At 32.3% G+C, this 7,402-nt stretch overlaps 1 long non-coding RNA gene across 1 annotated transcript; it reads left to right on the top strand.

The window, feature by feature from the left end:
* Positions 1-2,540: 2,540 nt before the first annotated feature.
* LOC141646154 (uncharacterized) lies at positions 2,541-6,845 on the top strand. Its single transcript, XR_012545385.1, has 5 exons — positions 2,541-3,392; positions 3,769-3,847; positions 4,573-4,765; positions 4,869-4,950; positions 6,639-6,845. It is a non-coding gene; the product is annotated as an uncharacterized LOC141646154 (long non-coding RNA).
* The last annotated feature ends 557 nt before the right edge of the window (positions 6,846-7,402 follow it).

Genomic DNA, 7,402 nt, shown 5'->3' with positions numbered 1-7,402 from the left:
TTATTAATTTCAGATTTCGTAAATATTATTTTTGGTTTTTATTGTTTAAATTTCAGATTTGTGGTTTTTGGTGTTGTTCTTTGTTTTTTGTTTTGCTTTTGTTCTTTGTTTTTATTTTTTATTTTTTTATTTGGTTGTTATTGTTATTTGATTTTTTGGACTAAAGTTATACATTTTGTCTATTAGAGTTATACACTGCGTGCATTAGAGTTATACACACGATATTTAAATTTGGTTTTTTTTTATTGTTATTTGGTTTATTTCAGATTTCGGGTTGGGTTGGGTTGTTGGTTTTTTGGTTTTATTATTGTTATTTGGTTTTTTGTTTTTGTTATTATGAGTTTTTTTTGGTTTTTGTTATTATTTAATTTTTTTTCAGATTTAATATTTGTTGATTAATTACGATTTTTCATATTTATTTGGTTTTTATAAAAGTTATACTATTTACGACCAAAGTTATACACTTAAAACATTAAAGTTATACACTGGGTGCATTAAAGTTATACATCTTGTCTATTAAAGTTATACACTGCGTGCATTAAAGTTATACAATTTTGGACTAAAGTTATACAATTTTGGACCAAGTTGTACTCTTATGGAATACAAGATTATACAATTTTGGACTAAAATTACACAAATTTGGACTGAAGTTATACAAATAAGGACTAAAGTTATACAAATAAGGACTAAAGTTATACAATTTTGGACTAAAGTTATACAAATTTGGACTACAATTATACAAAAAATGATTGAAGTTATACAAATAAGGACAAAAGTTATTCAAATAAGGACTAAAGTTATACAAAAATGGACTAAAGTTATACAAAAAAGGCCTGAAGTTATACAAAAATAGACCAAAGTTATACAAAAATTGGACTAAAGTCATACAACAATGGACTAAAGTTATACAAAAATGAACCAAAGTTATACAAAAATGAACCAAAGTTATACAAAAAATTGGACTAAAGTTATACAAAAATAAACCAAAGTTATACAAAAATAGACCAGATTTATACAAAAATGCACCAAAGTTATACAAAAAATGGACTAAAGTTATACAAAAAATTGGACTAAAGTTATACAAAAAATGAACCAAAGTTATACAAAAATGAACCAAAGTTATACAAAAATGAACCAAAGTTATACAAAAATCGACCAGAGTTATACAAAAATGCACCAAAGTTATACAAAAAATGGTTCATTTTTGTATAACTTTAGTCCATTTTTGTATAACTTTGGTTCATTTTTGTATAACTTTGGTTCATTTTTGTATAACTTTGGTTCATTTTTGTATAACTTTAGTTCAATTTTTTGTATAACTTTGGTTCATTTTTTGTATAACTTTGGTGCATTTTTGTATAATTCTGGTCTATTTTTGTATAACTTTGGTTTATTTTTGTATAACTTTAGTCCAATTTTTTGTATAACTTTAGTCCAATTTTTGTATAACTTTAGTCTTTTTTTGTATAACTTTGGTCTATTTTTGTATAACTTTGGTTCATGTTTGTATAACTTTAGTCCATTTTTGTATAACTCTGGTCTATTTTTGTATAACTTTGGTTCATTTTTGTATAACTTTGGTTCATTTTTGTATAACTTTAGTCCAATTTTTTGTATAACTTTGGTTCATTTTTGTATAACTTTGGTGCATTTTTGTATAACTTTGGTTCATTTTTGTATAACTTTAGTCTTTTTTTGTATAGCTTTAGTCTTTTTTTGTATAACTTTGGTCTATTTTTGTATAACTTTGGTTCATGTTTGTATAACTTTAGTCCATTTTTGTATAACTTTGGTTCATTTTTGTATAACTCTGGTCTATTTTTGTATAACTCTGGTCTATTTTTGTATAAAAGACAACTAAAATAAAATAAAAGACAACAAAAATAATGAATGGAAAAAACAACTCAAAACATACAAATTAACACAAAATACAAAAAAAAAAAAAAAAAAAAAAAAAAAAAAAAAAAAAAAAAAAAAAAAAAAAAAAAAAAGGCAAGCGGCGGTGAGGCGGCGGGGTGGCGGCGGCGGGGGTGGTGGGTGGTTAGTTGGTGTCGGGTGGGGTGGTGGTGGGTGGTGGTGAATGAAGATGAGAGGAGTGGGTGATTTATTTGGGTTTTTTGATTTATTTGGATCTTTTGGGTTTTTTGGGTTTTTTTTATTTATTTGGATTTTTTGGGTTTTTTTTTTTGAGGTTTTGAGAGAAGAGAAGAATGAAATGTGTGAGATGAGAGAGAAATGGGTGGGTAGAAAACAAATATATAGTAAATTAGTGGTTAATTAGGGTGGATTAGTGAAGGAGGAGAGAGATAGTGAGATTAGCTTATAAACACACTTTTTTGGGGTTGATCTCATCCCTCCATCTCCCTCCATCCAATGGCTCACAATAGGACTTATGGACTCATTATATATCTTGGCCTTACATGATCTCTTCTATATATATATATATATATATATATATATATATATATATATATATATATATATATATATATATATAGTCAAGATCTGGTGAGAACGATCATTCGGTGAGAATGGTGAGAACGAGCTACTCAATCCACTATTATCAAACGACATACCAACCCCATTAAAAAACCATTATAAACAACAAAAACCCAAACCCAAACAAAATTCACCCAAATCTACCAACAGTATCAGAATCCCGCTACCGCCGTGTATCGCCGACACCGAGCTCCGACACAGACTGCCATTGCAAGACGCTGGCAGAGAGACGACCATCGTCTTCGTCCATATTCCGCTTCTCACCTCTCCCTTATTCCGCATCCCAAATCGGAGATGCACGATGGTGGTTGATGCCGAGGTGATGCTTGCCGGATGCATTTACCTTTCAACCGGCACCGTCATCAACGCTAAATCCCCTCCTCATGTTGCACCAGTGGAGATCTTCTCCTTATCATCACCGACGGAACCATAAGCAACCACAGACGACGCCGACGACATCATCGTCTACCTTAGATGATGGCAACAACATCGTCGTCCGTGACATCATCGTCTACCTTAGATGATGTCAACTATAATAATGCGTGTTGATTATTAAAGAAAACAGTGACTGATTGCATCATCTTTAATGAATGAGTGTGGATTGTTCACAGAGTAGGAGAACAATTGTATATGGTAATTTTGGATTGTGTTGGTGTGAGAAATTATTGTTGTAATCAACAACTTAACAATTAAGGGTTGATGAGTTTGCCTCGACCTCGTACGATGGCAAATAATTGGTGGTAGATTTTGCGAATTTCATGGAGAGATTCATGGTGATTTTGTTCGTCACTATGTTAGAGTAAGCGACAACGGTGCTCCGGTGGGTCTGTGTCTATCCGTCTTCGAAACGGTTCTGTATGTATGTTGTATTGGACGGGCTTGGTTAGTGCGGGGTTATAATATAATTTTGGCTACTTATTTATTTGAAACATTAGAAAAAATACTATTAGATACGTTAATTATGATATCAGATACGTTAAATATATCTCGTAAAAAATGTATCTGGGTAGGAAAAAGTGTATTTATATCCTCAAAAAGTGTATATATATTTCAGGCAAAAAGTGTATCTACGATAGAAAAAAGTGTATCTACATTCTTAAAAAGTGTATATTTTAAAGTGTATATGGGATTTGGTAAAAAAAAAAAAAAGTGCACCTAGTATATATATTTCAATGTATTTAGTGCGTTCTCACCATTCTCACCGAATGATTATCATTATTGGGTTCATTTCTTTGATGAAATTAATGGCTTATCTCCTTTCTTGAGCAGCTATGGTATCACAAATGTTGCCTTGAATTGTGGGATCGGAACATGCTAAGGGAATGCATCAAATTTCGGTTACTTGCAAGTAAGATGTTTTATGTTGTTTGGTAATTCATATTTTACTGCATAGTTGACGCATATATCTTTAATGTTTACATTGTTTGGGCACTTAGAGAAGTTCTGTTACCTTGTTCGTCATTGTAGCCCGCTTTTTAGTGAACAAATACAAGTAAATCTCGTTGTCTTTGGAACTTCAATTAGTTTACTCTTTCAAGGTGCTTCGGGTCCCTTATATGTAATATCAGAAATTTTGTCACTTGTAATTTTGTTGTAATTTGAAGAGAAAGCGTACATTTATGTTTCCGTAAATAATGGCATAATTTCCTTGCTGTATTTATCACCATTCTGAAAGTGTTTATCGAGGCACTACATTGTTTAACAAAATTCCTATTTTCTAAGATATCAGTTTTGTACTACTCTGTCACATATATTTGATTCCACAAGCGTTCAGTTTTTCTTCAAGTATGTAGAGATTCCTAACTTTGATGTCGCATCTAATGCATTATCACATTTAATGTCAGTTTGATTTTGTCATTTTTGTGCAATTTGGGGCATAAACTATACTTCTTTGTAACCTTGGTAAGAACTTATTGCAAGATCTTCTTACGAAACACAACAATGATGTGTCTGCTGTCACTAAGAAATGTGTATCAAGTTTACAAGGGCCACATAAGCTAGCTCTTGTTTACTGTTAATGCAATTTGATGATGTCTTAACTGTGTTTTTTTTTTTTTTTTTTTGCTTCAATAGGCATTTGAAGCCAAACCAGGTTCTAGATATTACTCTTTAGTAATATCACACCAGTACGACTGTGGGAACTGTAATATATGCAAATTAGGAAGGCATGATGCAGATTTTACCTTGAAAAATGGCTTTTCTGTTGCCCGTCGATATTAATCTGCGCCAACAACGTCTGCTTTGTCTGAATCTGTTGCACCATCAGGTAGAGGTTTGGCTTTTGAATAATTGGATCTACACTTTTGTGTACTGGTGTAGTGTGATAATTAGTTGTCCTGCTTATCTATCGTTTCTGTATTATTTTATAGGTTACCCGACTCATGCACCTTATTGTCAATAGCCTCCACACTTCTACAACAACAAGGAGGTGTTCCTTAGGAAACTTATCAGGTGTGTCTCTATGTATATTTTGTGTATCATTAGAGTGACGTTTTAAATTTTTAATTTATCTTATTGTATATGTTGTGACAGGGATAAGATATTTATTAGGAATAGTGATGGTCATTCAATTTTTGTTACTTCTCTTTTGTAAACTTGATGTCTGCGTGAGAGTGAGGTGAATTTTGAGGAACTTAGAATACTTGAGAAAATGAGGGATTAAGGGAGGAGACAAGGGATAGAGAGAGCGAGAGTGTAAAGGAGGGAGAGAGACAAAATAAACATTAAGGGGAGATCCGTGATAGGGTTATTTTCAGTCGTTGGCTTATTAAAATAAATCCTAAATTACTACTAAATGGTAGCTAGTGGCAAGAAAAGGTCGAATCCACAGGAAGGCGAGTTTAATTGTTCTATTTGCTAATATTTAAGTTCGTCTTAGAGATAACAATTTTATGGGGTTTGTTTATTTGATTTCTACTAACTAATTGCGATAAAAGTAAATAAGACGAATTCAATAATATTAAAAGAGTCTAGGGATCGGGTTCACTAGGTAGTCATCCAAGGGTGAGATTTAATTCATTGATTGAGCAATTTATATTGTTGAAAGTCATATGATCGATTCTAATATGTCTTTTTAGATCTAAACTTAACATGCGATTGCTATTATTAAGTTAGTCTAATTCAATTATCGTGGCCTATACTAGTCTTAACCCTGTCGGTGAAAATCCTAGTTTGCAAGACTAATTAACCAATTCTGATCAGTAATTAATTAACTAGATGTAAGACAACAATTAAACAACAATCAAAAGCAATTTAACAATCAGTTCATTAGATAACCCTTTTCTAACAACCTAAATCCTCTTTCACCCTAGGTTATGAAATTACCTACTCATACTAATAATAATAACAACAATAACGATATAAGAAAGCATAATTAAGAACATAATAAGATGAATACTAATAAAGCAATTGTATAAATAAGAACTTGAATTAATAACAACTAAAGAAAGATTAACAAAGTACCTTAATTAAAGAGAAATAGATCCGAAGCAAAACTAATGTAAACTAATCTAAGAGTATTCTAAGAGAGTTTTTAGAGAAGTTATGCGTAACTAGGTAAAATAAGACGTAAAAATAACTTAGGGTACGAATTGGGTATTTATAGTAAAACATAACCGACTTAAAGAAATTGTGGAAAACTGCCAAAATAGTGAGTACTCGATCGAGCCTGCTTGTACTCGATCAAGTACACTCACAGTTGATCGAGCTTTCTTATGCTCGATCGAGGAACTTTCCCGTTTCAGGTCTTTTTTTTCGTGTTATCTTCTTTACTTCTCTTCCTTTACTTTTCTAGATTTTCGTGCCATGCTCCGTGTATTCCTTCATGTCCACTCCGCGGTGCCCATTTCATGCCATTGCTCCTCAAATGCGTCATTCATGCATTAAACACCAAGTAACGGAAGTATCGACATTGTACATAAAAGGCATGTAATTAATATAAATTAGTACAAAAACCGTATCAAAACTAACTAAGCAGAGGCATAAGTATGCATATAATTATGACTTATCAATCCGGAGATGTATTTGGTTTGGCGTATCCTTAATCTATCCAAGCCTCTTATGGAGTTTTGCCTTTTCTTCTCAAGTCTGACTAACTAGTCATCATTTCCGTGACTTATATTTGACGTCTTTGATTGCAGGGATGTGCTAGACGGCTTATTAAAGTTGCACTACATGAAGCTGTTTGGAAAAGAGAAATGTGATACTCTAATCTTTAAGAAATAGACAAGTGAATCGACATTATTCATGTTAGTTTGTTAATTCCTTTAGTTTTTACACTGAACTTAATTAATGTGTGAACTTCAATTGCAATTATCTTTGAATGTAGGTTTTCAGAGTAAGTGTCATTGTCTTTTGTTCACCTAGACGTTCCTTTCATGAAAATCGGCTTGATAATCACAGAGTTGCAGCAAAATGTTTGAAAATTGGAAGTTTGTTGTGCAGTTTAAATCTACAAGGTTTACATAGGTTGTACGATCGTTGATAGGAGAATTTATCGTACCTTTATAATGAATTTAGAGGTGGAGGTTGGAGAAGGATTGAGTCTGAGAAGCGCCCCTGCCCCTGCAAGCCCCATAGGTCCAACACTTTGCATATGTATTCAACGAAATCTAATTAAGTTTACCCTACCTGAAATTACCAAACGATGACCCGGAACAACCTCACATAATTATTTAGAGTTAAATCTGATCTCTGCATATAAATAGAATAAAAAATACCCGACATAGACCCAAATGATCACATAACCCGACCAATCATTGACTTAAATTGACCTGTACTAAAAATGACTCGACATTAGGGCACCAAATATAGACCTGACATTATCTCAATCTCACAGAGTAGCTTGTTATGTCTGTTAGTAGTCAGCCGTCAACTCTATGTTTTATGGAATTTGATTCTAATT

Source organism: Silene latifolia, chromosome 3 (assembly GCF_048544455.1).
Source record: "Silene latifolia isolate original U9 population chromosome 3, ASM4854445v1, whole genome shotgun sequence".
Taxonomy (NCBI): domain Eukaryota; kingdom Viridiplantae; phylum Streptophyta; class Magnoliopsida; order Caryophyllales; family Caryophyllaceae; genus Silene; species Silene latifolia.
The sequence above is the reverse complement of the archived record's forward strand: the minus strand, read 5'-3'. Positions and strand labels throughout refer to the sequence as shown.